Consider the following 14,907-nt stretch of genomic DNA (forward strand, 5'->3'; position numbering starts at 1 on the left):
GAAAATAAACACCTACTGTCATTAGCGTAAAACTTTGTTTTCTAAATTACCATTAAAAATTGTCTGGCTTTTGGGACTTCCCTGGTTGTCCAGTGGATAAGACTCCATGCTCCCAATGCCGGGGGCATGGGTTCGATCCCTGGTCAGGGGAACTAGATCCCACATGTATGCCTCAATGAAGTCAACATGCCACAACTGAGACCCAACACAGCCAAAATAAATAAATAAATATCGTCTGGCTTTTACCATTTTTCTCTATTTACTGGTTTCCAGGGTGCTCTTTTTCTTTGGAACTGAAAAAGTTTGAAATACTGATAATCAGCTTCTAAAGGATTCTGACATTTGAAACATTTAAACAGAAGGAAAGATTTTTCTGTCCTCTATTATGCACTTTTCTCTTATGTGAGAAAATGTAATTACAGATAAAACATCAAGAAGATCATATGTCACAACTGTTACTCAAATCAAGACATTCATAAGTAATGTAGTGTAAATACTTAATAACTCATACCTAGAATAACTATGAAGGCACAAATTACACAAACTTTAATTAGAATGTTAGTGGTTTTTACTGGGGCCTAGAGTCCCCAAAGTCTCTCAATGTATATATTTACAATTACTTCTTTGTCAGAAGGAGATTTATGATTTTTTTACATTTAGTTGACTATAGTTTATTTTTCACAAAGTTTCAATTTAAAATTAATCACACAAATATAATCTTAGTTATAAAGGAAAACCTTCATGGGCCATTTTCTCCATTCCATTTGAACTGAGTCAAAGACTCACATGCTTACAAAAGCAATCACAGGAGAAGTCTTTTCATTAAATTCCTCCTCAGTTCTTCTGCTCACATTACAATAAATTAACCAGGGAAAAGACTCTTTGTAAAATTCTCTTTTTACTGGAACATCCAGAGGTCCATTATTTATAATCATCTGTGAGTATTATACTATTGTTTTTTCAATTGTGGCAAGATTGTTTAAAATTATTATATGTAATGGACTAAAAGATATGCTAATCTTGTTAGAAGAATTATTAATCTCTTCAATGATTTTAATGAATCAGATTAACAATGAAAATAATAATAATATCAACAATAACAATAATAATAGGAACTTTTACTGTGTGCCAAACCACTCTTCACAACACTCTTCACAACAGGTTTGGTACCATTGTTTTCTCCATGCTAGTCTACTGCAGAGTACAATAAATTTACCTGGGTAAATTGTTTTCTTAAAATTCTTTTCTTTGTAGAAGCATCCTGAGGTCCAATATTCATAGTCATACCTTAATTTGAATGTTACCTTGGAACATGAAGATCTATTACATTTGTTTTGTCAATTATGATGTTTGTTCAATTATGATTCAGTTATGAAAATATTGTTTTACAATTATTCTATGAAGTGGATCCAAGAGATATTAATGACTCCTTCAAAGATTATTAACTTTTATAGGGATTTTAATGAATCTGCTTAGCAATTAAAATAATTATAATAGCAGTAATAATAAAATAATGATAATAATAAGCACATTTACTCAGTGCTAAATAACAAGTTTACTATCATTATCAAACCATGTCTTTCTCCATACTATTCTATTACACAGTTATTCCCCTCCTCTATAAGACAGGGTGTTTCATGAAACCACAATTTTACTTCAACATGGTAAAATCTTTACTTGGTCTCTTCAGGCTCAGGTGTCTTTCTCTCCCTTTCCTTGCTATACAAAGAAAATTGGGCTCCATTATGATTTTTATAGCATTTTTGTAAGAATGCTTATTTATTTCCTTGTATTTTAAATGTGCCCAGAGGCTCCATGCTCTATATATATAAATTTAAATGTAGGTCTAGTTGTTTAGAAATAAATGAGAAAATAAATAAAATATGTAGGATGGATGCAAGCAGATACACAGCAGAGCACAACACATTTTGATTGTTGGCTAGAAAACATGAGAAATTTTGTCATCTTCAATTTACCTTGCTTCATTCTGACCAAAACTTTCTTGACACAAACAATGTGCAGAATGGAGATCTGGTTTGCAAAACAGTTGAGACTGTGTATGTGTGTGTATGTGTGTTTTTCCCTGAAGCAGGATATAAGCACAGATGCCATTCAGTTGGAGCACTGACTACAGGTTGAAACGAAAATGTCCTGGCTTCATTGAAACAGTTATTTATGGTGAGGCAATGTCTGCAAATAGCATCCATTAGGACTAAATGCCTACTGCATGAGATGGAGAAAAGGCACCTTCACACAAAAATGTAATATCCAGATTAGGTGCCTGTTCCTGAAATTTTTGAGTTTAGCAAAGAAAAGTTCCATTTGCTCTCAGCCCTGCGAACTGCAAAATGCATTCTCCTATCTCCAAAAATCAGCCCTGGATAGAAGAGATACAATTTTAGAAGTAGAAAGAATGCTAATATTAAATGGATTTATTTCAAATTTTTCTTGAATGGACAGTTTTCCTCTCAAATCCTTTTATATTCTAAGGCATGTCTTGGCAGTACATGTGTATTTGTACATGTGCAAGTAATACTGATATACAAATGTTAGAACTTGCTGAATTGAAAAATAGGTGGGGTAATTAATTTTACTAAACCTGCCAAAAATGTTAATACAAATATCAAAGTTCAAGCTGAAGTATATATTCTTCTTACACAATGCCATCAGCTCTTAGAATGTGGTAGTGGCTTAAACTTTAAGAAGGAGCTAAACTGAGGAGGGGAGGGTATGAGGCTACCATGTTCCAGGAACAATTTGGAGGCATGTTACATGCATTTCCAATTAAATATTTTAAAACATACGTGTTAAGAATTAAAACTGTATTTTGTTGACATGGAAGTTAAAGCTCATGTAAGTCAGATGTCATACTCAAAAGCATTTTACTCATGAAATTTGTATTTTGAAATTAGTTCTCTCTGAGGATGCAAATAAAGTTTTATGGATACATACATAGATGAGAAAAATATATAATTCAATTGATAGAATTTTATGGCATGATATTCTGTCCAAGGCCTGGCACTAGGTGAGGCAGAAATTACAGATACATTTTTAAAATCAATAAACCCATTGAAGTATTAGGACTCAGACTGCTTATACCTTACTCAAATCAGAAAGATAATACATCCCTATTACTATGACAATCAGAGGAGGGGTATGCCTATGCTGACTTCATTCCTGGCTTGTTCTCTTTTTCCTATCAACTTGTTTATTATAATCAACTTCTAACATGCAGAATTGTACATGCAGAATTTCCTTGTACATAACAATGAAAAATTATGTCTCTTTCTTGGAGCACTGTAACAATATTCATCCCATCACACTATACTCACTTGTCTAATTACCCCAAACTCGATAAAGACAACAAGGGTAGAAACTTTACAGATAGTATACACCACAGGATTCTTATACAATGTGCAAGAGCAGGTGATCAGTAGATATTTGCTAAATTAATATATGGAGGTAATTGTATACACTATTCCTTAGTATAACTGCTTCCTGTGTGCATATGCTAATTGATAAAATAAGTTTTTAATATTCTTCTTCTTTTTTTTTTTGTGGTACTCAGGCCTCTCACTGTTGCGGCCTCTCCCGTTGCGGAGCACAGGCTCCGGACGCGCAGGCTCAGCGGCCATGGCTCACGGGCTCAGCTGCTCCGCAGCACGCGGGATCCTCCCGTACCGGAGCACGAACCCATGTTCCCTACATCGGCAGGCGGACTCTCAACCACTGCGCCACCAGGGAAGCCCAGTTTTTAATACTCTTGAGGAGAAAGACTCTGTCTTACATTTCTCTGTATCCCTTACTTGCTTGCACAGTGATTTTCACAAAATCAGTTCTCAATAGGCATTTTTTTTCTTTATTTTTTCTATTCAGGGAGCTCTGCAGAATGAATTTAGGTAGATATCTTGCTAAATTAGAAAAATAAGCAAATAAGCAAAAAAGCACAAGCATTTGCTTACATATGCCCACATTGTCAATTAGTAGTATCTCCTGTGGGATTACATCCATGCTAATATATTTTCAACATGATGAATTGACTGAGTTTCTGAAATTCAGTTACAAATGTCAATAAGATAAAGCTAATTTCTCTATGCGTTTACTTTTAGTTTTTATCAACGACATAATTTTTTCTTGTATAACTGTGTAAAGAGAGGTGCTTTAGATCCTGGAAAAAACGAAATGAATCTGTCCTTGCATTAATAGGCACAATATTTTGCTCTTGGAATCCAGTGGCTCAAAGCCTGATTCCCTATGCTTTTCTTCTTATCTTTTATACTGAAAACTGTTGGTTCTCCCACTTTTATGCATAACACATAGCTAGTGCTCTGAAATGGAGATCAAGACACTGGTTCAAGTCCCTTCATTTGGTGATCTATGTTACCTGGAGGAAGATGTTACATTTCTTACATTTCTATGTATCCAGCTCAACAGTACATAAGAACATCTTTCACAGTGCCACAATTTTGTGAGGCACTAGCTTGCGTTTCTCCTAGTTTTTGTCTCTTACCTCTCGATAATTGAGAAAGAGGCACCAGCAAATAGTGATATATAAATTTCCAAATGCAAAATAAAATTGATTGATGGAGTTATAAGTAATTGTTCATATACTATATAGTATGCAATCAGTTATAACCTGCTGGAGGAGTATTAATAATTTGATGTTAGAATAGGGCTCCATCTTATTCATCAAACATAATGTCTAGGTTTATTAATATTATTATTATTTCTACTTTTATTCATTTCTGTTTTTCCCCACCCTCTTGATATGCTTCTTAAGAGTGTGAGTATTTTAAGATTCCTCATTTTGCTGTGGACAATTTCAGTTAATTTGCTCAGCACTTTAACAGCTTGTCCACTCTGACTTTTTTTTTTTTTTCGGTACACGGGCCTCTCACTGTTGTGGCCTCTCCCGTTGCAGAACACAGGCTCCGGACGCGCAGGCCCAGCGGCCACGGCCCACGGGCCCAGCCGCTCCGCGGCACGCGGGACCCTCCCGGACCGGGGCACGAACCCATGTCCCCTGCATCGGCAGGCGGACTCCCAACCACTGTGCCACCAGGGAAGCCCCCACTCTGACTTTTGATCAGAAAAATATCTTTAACTTTTGTGACACTTGTAATATACATATATCACATACTATTACCGACTTTGACTTAAATATGTAGTTTTTATATATGCCAAGTGAAAGGCAATACCTGATAAAACAGTTTCTCTTTCAGAAAAAAATATATATTTTGAGAGGTTCAAGAGAAAGGAATCATTCAAATAAAAAATACATCGTGGTCCTGCTGGGAATAATAAACTTTCACCAGTAATAAAACCCAAGTTGTAAGAACCACCCAGCAACTCCCCATCACCCTGTCTAGGCTAAAATCTGTAGCTGCCAGAAATAAACAGAGGGAACTCCTCTTCAGGACACTGACATTTAATTCTATTTGAGGCTTGTTAAAGGTCATTCAATTTCTTTGCTTGCATTTTGCTTTCATTATCTTGCAAGCTACTTTGGTGAGTTAATTCATTTAATACTGTGAAGATGAAAATTGATTTGTATCAGATCATCTCACTCTATAGATAAGTTGCTAATTTCAGAAACATTTCATTCCTATTTATAATGAGGAAGGGGGGATGAAAAAGACTCATAAGAAAGAGAAGATCAAGGAAATTGGATATTATAATGAAGGCATTAATTTCCTGAGTTTCTTTTAAAAAATGACCATATTTTAATTTTGTTATAATAGTAAATGGGAGAAGGAAATGATAGCTATAAAAAAACTGTTACCAAAAACCAAGGGAAACAAAAGTCTAAACGTTACTAGAAACATCATACTGAGACCAACATAAAAATATCAGGAGAGATCTAAGGTATGTGCTCAAGCTGAGAGCAGCTATAGCAAACATGGGGAAGGCAAAATTATCTCTACAAAACCTTATAGTTACAAATGCAAACAAAAGAGGAGTGTAAAATTGATAAGAGAATAGAATGAGTGTGACTAGACCAATTCTATTAAAAGCTATGAAAGACAATAAATGATTCAATAGAAGTAATATGCGTCCAAGTTTGTTCAGTAATCCACTGGAGGTCTTTGTCAAAATCTTTTGACAAGCTAATTAAAAGCAGACAGTTATGCAGCATTTGGCATTTACCTTTGTAAAATGAATCAACTCATCTTCAAGTTCCTATATTCATATTTTCTCTACTGCCCCGTCATGGTGACCTTTATGGTACAATACCGTACTATAAATAAACTGCATATTCATCAAGACAGTCTCAGAGTCACAATGAAAATAAAATGTTCCCAGAAAAAATATCTTTAACCAGGATTTAACTCAATGAAATAAATATTCACTGAACATTGAATATTTTCTGGACATTGCACAGAGTGAGAGAGGCACACAAAAAAATTCAAACTCACTGCCCTTGAGGAGGTCATGGTATACTAAATGTTTAAAAAATACGTAGTCTGAAATTTTCATTATCTTTCTCTTTAAATCTTTTTTTCTGAGTTAATGGGATATATTTTCCCCAGGATAATTATGTTCCTTTTACAATACTGAATTCCTCATAGTAATATATATTCACAGGCAACAAATCCCAACGAGGTTACTAAAATAAGGAAAAGATAGGAAAAAGGTTTCTTTTGTTTTGTGCTGATTTTAATACATATTTTGGAATGATTTTGCAGTGGTTCCACAGGATAAGCTGATGCCTTGAGGCTAATATAGTTTATATTTTCCCTAGTGTCTAATAAATAAGTAGAAACTGGAGTGAACTATTCTTTACACCAGCAATGTCCTTCAGGGTCATTTTTTTTCTTGTGTTTTATTTAATGAATAGAATAAACAGATATACAGATTCGTATATATCCCCAAGAATTTCGACATCAATTCTCTGTGAAAAAAGTAATTTGTTTTAATGTAGGAACTTTCCTTTTTCTCTTCCTTCCTTCCTTCTTTCTTTCCCTCCTTCTTTCCTTCCTTCCCTTCTATTTCCCTCTTTCTTTCTGTATCTCTTTTTCTTTCTTTTGTAGCAAAACCTCTCGTTGAGTCAACCACTGATGATACAGCATCATTACAGATGCTGACCTATTTCCTCCATGATAAACTTTTTGTTTCCTGATATGAAGAAAACACTTTGAATAAATCTCAAACTGCTAGTTTTGCACAACTTGATGCTCTAGAAAAAGTTTTCTAAATTTCCCAATATTTATAAATCATACAAATGCTACATTGTAATATTTATTGATGAAATCTCTTGACTCATCAACCTAAATAAGGGAGCTGTTCTTTACTATTTTACTCAAAACCTCTTCAGCATGATGAGACATGTTATTTACACAAATATTTATCATGCTGTTTGAGAGTAGAAACTTTTCATCTTGTCCTAGACTTTGATTTACTATATTTTTTTTTATACTTAATATTTGGTTTTATTTTTTTAAATTATTTTTTAACATCTTTATTGGAGTATAATTGCTTTACAGTGGTGTGTTAGTTTCTGCTTTATAAGAAAGTGAATCAGCTATACATATACATATATCCCCATATCTCCTCCCTCTTGTGTCTCCCTCCCATCCTCCCTGTTCCACCCCTCTAGGAGGTCACAAAGTTTTAACAAACTCCTTTTATCTAAAGATTCAAAGTAAGCCAACTTTTCTTCTGGTAATCCATCTCAGACTCAGGCTCACAACTAGGCCAGGAAGCTTGGCCAAGACAGGCTAGCTGTTTCTCCACACTTCTGGTTTTGAAAAATCATACTGCAGGGTTTTGAATGCTTTGAAAAAAATTCTTTAATGGACATATTTTGAATAAAACGGGCAATCAGAATCTGACTAATGTGCTCAGAAACATTTTTTTTAAGCAGATATAGGAGCATCAAAAACAACTTATTTTTTTTAAATTTTTGAATATTTTAAAATCAATGCAAATGTTTAAGGTAAAGTGATGTTTCTATGTTCTTGGCATTGATTCTTCAGTACAGATTTTAAAATGAAGCCAAAGTAACATTCCTACAACATTTATATCTTTTTTGTTTTTACTATAATAGACTAGAAGATAGCACTTATTATGAGCCAGTCCCAATACTAAGCACTTCACTAATATTACCCCATTGGAGCCCCTTAACAGCCTTATGAGGCAGATACAGCTAGTATTTCCTTTTTACAAACTAGGAAACTGAAGCATCAATAGGTGAAGCAACATTTTCAATATGACTTAATCACCAGTGGAGCACAGATTCTAGAGCAGGCTACAGATTCTTAGCTTTTTTTTTTTTTTTTGCGGTACGCGGGCCTCTCACTGCTGTGGCCTCTTCCGCTGCGGAGCACAGGCTCCGAACGTGCAGGCTCGGCGGCCATGGCTCACGGGCCCAGCCACTTAGCATGTGGGATCTTCCCAGACCGGGGCACGAACCCGTGTCCCCTTCATCGGCAGGCGGACTCTCAACCACTGCGCCACCAGGGAAGCCCGATTCTTAGCTTTTAAACGGACACATTGAAGCTTCTAAGTGTAAGTGTAAATACTGTGATAACTTTTGTTATAATTTATATTTAATCCAAGTAATATATGTACACAGACCTACAAACATTAGCAATCACTAACAGCCTTTGGCTCACTACTCATCTGACTCCTAATGTCTCAAAGCAGTCACTTTTAATTTTCTTTTTTTGTAATTTATCTATATAATTCTAAAAAATAAAACAAAGTATGTTCATGTTCTTTCTTGATTTTTAAGTGCATGATATTTTTTACCTGCTACAAAGAGATTAGAGTCACCATAGACACACATGCATGCGTCCACTCCTGCCTTCTTACCAATGGAATTTCATCTTTTTCTTAAATCAGTATTCAGAATGGCATCATACTGTCTAATCTTGGGCCTAAGCAACCACAGAAGTTACATTTTCATTCCTACACAACTTTTTCCTTGAAGTTGCTAATTGCCTCATTTCATTCACTTAGATTTCTGGGTACCTAACATTAATTCATTCCCAAATATCCTGACAAACTATAAAAATTTCTTGCCATACAGTAAAACACACAGTTAATCTGTCAAGTGATTTTATGTCCCATATCTGCTGACCACCCTCTCTTGGAGTCCTCTGACTCCCTGCACTGATCTGAACTGAATGGTCCCAGTCCCAGTAGTCCCAGGAAGTCCTTTCATATGATTCTGAGCAGTTGTCTCCTGTTTGTCTGGGTTTGATCATCGTTCTTTATAAAGACTTTCAATGAATTCTTTATAAAGACTTTCAACTCCACCCTCAAAAGCAACCCACCTTCAAAAGCATCTGGTGTCACCAAATTCCCAGCCTTTCTAAAAATAATGTAAGCGAATGATGATAGCCTTTATTCTCTCTCTTCTCTCACATACACCTATTCCCATTCTCGTAGCATAAGACTTCAGCTTTCTCTCTTCTGCTGCTAAATTTAAAATATATTTTTCTTCCTTCCCCCCTCCCTCCCCCCCTTCCTGCCTTCTTCCCTTCCTTCTTTTTTTCTTTCTTTCATGGAGGTTCAAACCAGATGACCCTGGTAGACCTCTCATTTGAGGAGAGAGCTGAGAGTCTGAGATGAAAAAGATTAGATTTCACCGGGAAGAACAATGGAGAAAGCTATGCAAAAATGTGAGATTCATACAAAAATCAGTCATGGTTCAATATATTACTAACAATCAAACAAAAATGAAAATAAAACAATAATACATTTATAATAGTATCAAAAATATGAAATACTTAAGAGATACATTTGACAAAAGACATAAAAACTATCAAATTAAAAAGACCTAAATAAATGGACAGCTTTACATGAACAGAAGATGTGATATTTCCCAAAATGATCTGTATGTTAAATATATAACCTATATTAAAACTCCATTAGGCTTCTTTGTTTTGTGTTTGTTTTGGTAGAAATTGACAAGCTGATTCTAAAATTCATACAGAAAAGAAAAGAGTCTATGGTAGCCAAAACATAAAGATGTTTTATGACAAAGAACAGAGTTGAAAGGTTAACAATAACTGATTTCAAGTCTTATTATGAAGTTACAGGTAATAAAAACTTCATGGGACTGACAAAAGTATAGACATGTAAGTTGGTAGAAGAGAGAATCTAGAAATAGACCCATGCACATATAAACAACTGAGTTTTGATACAACTGTAAGGATAATAAGTGGAGAGAGAAATTTCCAACATGATACTGAGAAATTTAAATGTATGTATGCAAAAAGATTAATTTTCATCCCTACCTTGCATGATAAAATTAGTTTATAATTCATTTATCTATTATACAGATAACAGATCTAAAAGTAAAATATAAAACTATAAAAATTGTTAAGACTAAAATAAGAAGCTTAGGTTAAACAAAGAGTTCTTGGATAGGACACTAAAAAGAAAAATAATTGATGAAATGGACCATCAAAATTAAAAACTTCTGACATATATATACATACATATGTGTATATATATAAATAAAATCAGATAAAATGATATATATTACATATATGTGTATATATATATATATATAGAGAGAGAGAGAGAGAGAGAGAGAGAGAGAATCTTAAAACTCAATAATAACATAAGAAGCAATCCAGTTAAAAAATTGGAAAAAGTTTTGAGCCAATACTTCACCAAGAAAGATATATGGAAGGAAAATAAACACATAAAATGATACTTGACATCATTAGTCACTAGGAAAATGCAAATTAAAATCACAATTAGATACCACTATATACCTATTAAAATGGATAACATGTAAAAGTCTCATTGTACTTAGTGTTGTCAGGGATGGGAAACAACTTGAGCTCTTATACTACTGATAAGAATGCATATGGTCCAACCACCTTAGAAAACAGTTTTGCATTTTCTTAAATTGTCATACTTTCATCTGCCAGACAAATCAGTCATTCTATTCCTAGGTATCTATTCAAGAAAAATGAAAGCACATGTCCGTACCAAAACTCATGCATCCATGTTCATAGTTGCTTAATTTTGTAAAAGTCCAAATTTGAAAGTAACTGAAATATCCACCAAATAGTCTGTGGATAAATTGTGTTATATTTATGCATTGGAATAATACTTAGTGATTAAAAGATTTAACTATTGATATAGCAACAACATGGTTGAATCTCTTATGCTGAGTTAAAAAAAAAAACAGGTGAAAAAACAATATAAGATTCAATTTATATAAATTTCTAGAAAATGCAAACTAATGTAGGGACAGAAATCAGATCAGTGGTTGCCTAAAGATGGGTGGGTGTTTTGGTGGCAGGGAGATAAGGAAGAGTGGGATTACAAAGGCACACAAGGGACCTCTTCGGTGATGGATAAATTTATCTAGATTGTGGTGATGATTCTTAATTTTATACAGACGTCAGAAAATGCTTTAAATTTTATATACAGTACTAAACAGGCCAATAAAAAGTAAGAAAAAGGTATCTGCTCTCTTGTTTACTTTGTCTTTATAGGATTATGCCTTTCAAAATTCCATTATTTAATGTTTTTCTTGGGGGAGTAGGAAAAGCTGAGTTGAGATAAACATGTATATTTAGTCATATTTAACCAAAGGCAATATTTATTTTCAGTTTCTAGTTTATTTCATTTTAAATTGAGACTCCATTAAATAACACCATATAAAATTGTATTCCAAACACAATTTAAAAATGACAAAATAGTTAATTTCCTCCATATCAGCAATGGCTGGTACACTATAGCCTGTCTCTTGGTGAAAAATTCTATACAGGACAATGAAAAAAAAGATGAGAAGTTGCTTGCTTATATCCTATAAATTACTTTCCCCCACACCTTCAAAACTTGTGGATGTGGTAGGAGATCGGATTATGAAAGACCATTGTTGATTGCAAAGCATTATACAAAAGCAAGGTGACCTTATTATTCAGCCAACTGAAAGAAGGATATGAATCAAAACCAGGTTGTTATGGTCAGATTCAGGGATAACATTCTACGTAACCAATAGTAGAAGTATTCTTGGAAAAGAGGCTTGGATTATAATTGTATCCCTAGAACATGTTTGACAGGAACAGAAAGGGGCCCTGGATGCCATTGGCCCTAACTCCTCAAGGTGTATAAGACAATGGTGAAACCCTGTGAGCAGAGGTCATGTGTCCATGGTACCCAGTCACAAAGAAATTGTCAGGTTCCTGTCAGAAAGGCAATATCTATGACTCCTTGCTTAAATCTCATTCCAGTACACCCAAGACCCCTGTTATCTAGGGAAAAGAACATATGGTTAAAAGTCCTAACTTTACAGCCAGACTGCCTGAGTTTGCAATTTGCTTCCACTACTTACTGGCTGTAACCTTTAGATATAAGGCTGTTCATAAAAGAGATTCACATCTCTCTTTTTTTTTTTTTTTTTTGGAGATATGGTAGGATTGGCATACAGTAGGATTGTACTTTCCTCTTTGAAAGTTGGTGTGATCCTGTGACATGCTTTAACTCTCCAAATGTGAAAAAAACCCCAGCATGTATCACTTCTGGGAAACGCTTAAGGATCAGTGCATGATTTGTCATGTCTGTTTCCTCTTGTCAAAGTGGGAGGGAAAGCTGGTTCCAAATGAGGACTTAGTCAGCTTGGGTCCCTGAGCAACAATAGTGAGCTTGAACCCATGGAAACTTACTAACTTGTAGCTTTAGGAAGAAACTTTGTCAAGCCTCTAAAATTTGCTTTGTTTATTGCAGCATGACCTAGCTTATCTTGATCAGTATTGTGTGTGACCTTGGGCAAGATGCTTATCTCTTACTCTTCAGTTTCTTTGTCTGTTAAATTAGAGTCATAGTAGTATTTATTCTGAGAGTTGCATGAATTAAATGAGAAAATGCATGTAAAGTTCTAAGAATATCCCAAGCACATAGTAATTTTTATTAGTAACAAATTGTTAGTAGCAGTACGTCTTTTGAAGGGTTGAAAAACTCAGCGATCCCCATGTATAATTAAGGTACTATTTAAAGAATACTAACTATAATCCTGATAATATAATAATCACTTTACATAAAATATAAAGAATAATCAACATTGTAAAACTTTATGAGCATTAGAAGCATTATTCAGATCTATAGTTTCCATAAATGAGTACTGAGAAATACTTGTATAGCTGTTTTTGGCAGCAAATGTCCTATGTTGATATCGGCAAATGTTTTACTTTTCAAGTTTTCATTAGAAGGACTTAATTGAATCAAAATAAATGAAAGTATATCTCAGCACGATTAGAGTAGCTTTCTATCTTAGTTAGGTTTATTCTGACTGCTATAACAAATTGACCCAAATCTGCATCATAGATTATTTTTTCCTTACGTGTCAATGATGCATCTCTCTCTCTCTCACTCATAGTTATTCATTGACCCATGGAGACAGAGACTTTGCCACTTTGAACAAAGTGTGCCCAGGGTCACCTTGCCAATTGTCTCCATTCCAGCATTTTTAAGTGAAAACAATAATAAAAAAAAAACATAACGAGTCTACATGGGAGGTTTTTATGAGGCAAGTCTGGGAGTCAAATACATCATTCTGCTCATACTCTGCTGATTACAACTTAGTCGCTGGGTCATACATAAAGGAAGATCAAGAAAAGTATTCTAATAATATATCCAGGGAAAGAGGAGAAAAGTAGATGTGTGTGACATAAGCAATCTCCACCTCAGTTTTTTAGACTTTGAAATCTGTGATTAAATGATCTATCCACTCAAGGTAGCTCCTCACAGAATAATTCTAACATATTTATTTCAATGTTTTCAGCTTGTGAATGTCCTTTCACTTTCATTTATTTTCATTTTGCTCCTCACAATAACCCTCTGAGGAATAACACAGGTGTTATTATTATTCTTCACTTAAAATGGAGAAAATTGGAATAGGGTTAAGAGTCTCTGGGTCAAATGGAGCAGAACTACTTAATAGAGAAATTAAGTGGATATTGTTAAAAGGGATAAAGTGAAGCTATGCTCAATTCCCAAACCTCAAGAGAGGGCTCAGGCAAGAAGTAGTTTTAATAAGCCTTTACTCTTAGGGACATTTATGTATACCCTCACTTCAAGTTAAACTATTTTTAAAAATTTTTTCTTAAGAAAAATTGGTCACATAAGATTGATGTGTTACAGACACAAAATCACTGTACTTTTTAAAATTTCATGAATATATGCACTGTGACACAAAAACTTTTATTGCCTTGTCTTTTCCAAAGGTTGATTCATTCTAGGTGGGTGAAAATAGGAAAGGAATTATAATTTAATGAGCAGGCATGTATTTATGAAACATTCTACATATATTATCTCATTTAAAGAAAGGTTCAGGACAGCAATATCATCTAAATTTTATTCATGTAAACCTTGAAGCTAGAGAAATTAATGTTTCTTGGAAGTCAGGAATGAAATTCTGGAAGATTACACTGTTCCTGAAATAATGGTGATAGAAAGCAACGGGGATTGTTCTGGAGATTGTGAAGGCAATTTTCCATAATAATTATCACATAAATGGCAAGAGAATGTTTACACAAATCTATATCAGGTACAGTTGTCAATGTTGACTTTAGCAAAACTAAATATTGATGGTTAAAACATTAAAGGAGTCTTGTGTTGATAGCTTCAGAAATCAAATAACAAAATCTGATTTCAATATAATGCCATTCTTAAAAATAAGCTATGAGAGAGTAAGTTAATTTTTGAATAACTTATATTCTTAAGCATGGTCACTCCTTTTAAGTCCAGTTGGGTAACTCCTGTGCCAATCAACTCATATATCCCAAGTACACAAGCTGAGCCCCTGGCAGAGGGATGAGTAATTCAGAGAATAGGTGAACAGACTGTGGATGCAGAATCCCAAAGAGCAGATCTACAAGTACTCTCCAATTGCTTGCCCTTTATCCACATATGTTTTGAACAAACCATTATATTTGTAAG

This window comes from Aethalodelphis obliquidens, unplaced genomic scaffold (genome assembly GCF_003676395.1).
Source record: "Aethalodelphis obliquidens isolate GAN/ISIS:26980383/991018 unplaced genomic scaffold, ASM367639v1 scaffold3, whole genome shotgun sequence".
Taxonomy (NCBI): Eukaryota; Metazoa; Chordata; class Mammalia; order Artiodactyla; family Delphinidae; genus Aethalodelphis; species Aethalodelphis obliquidens.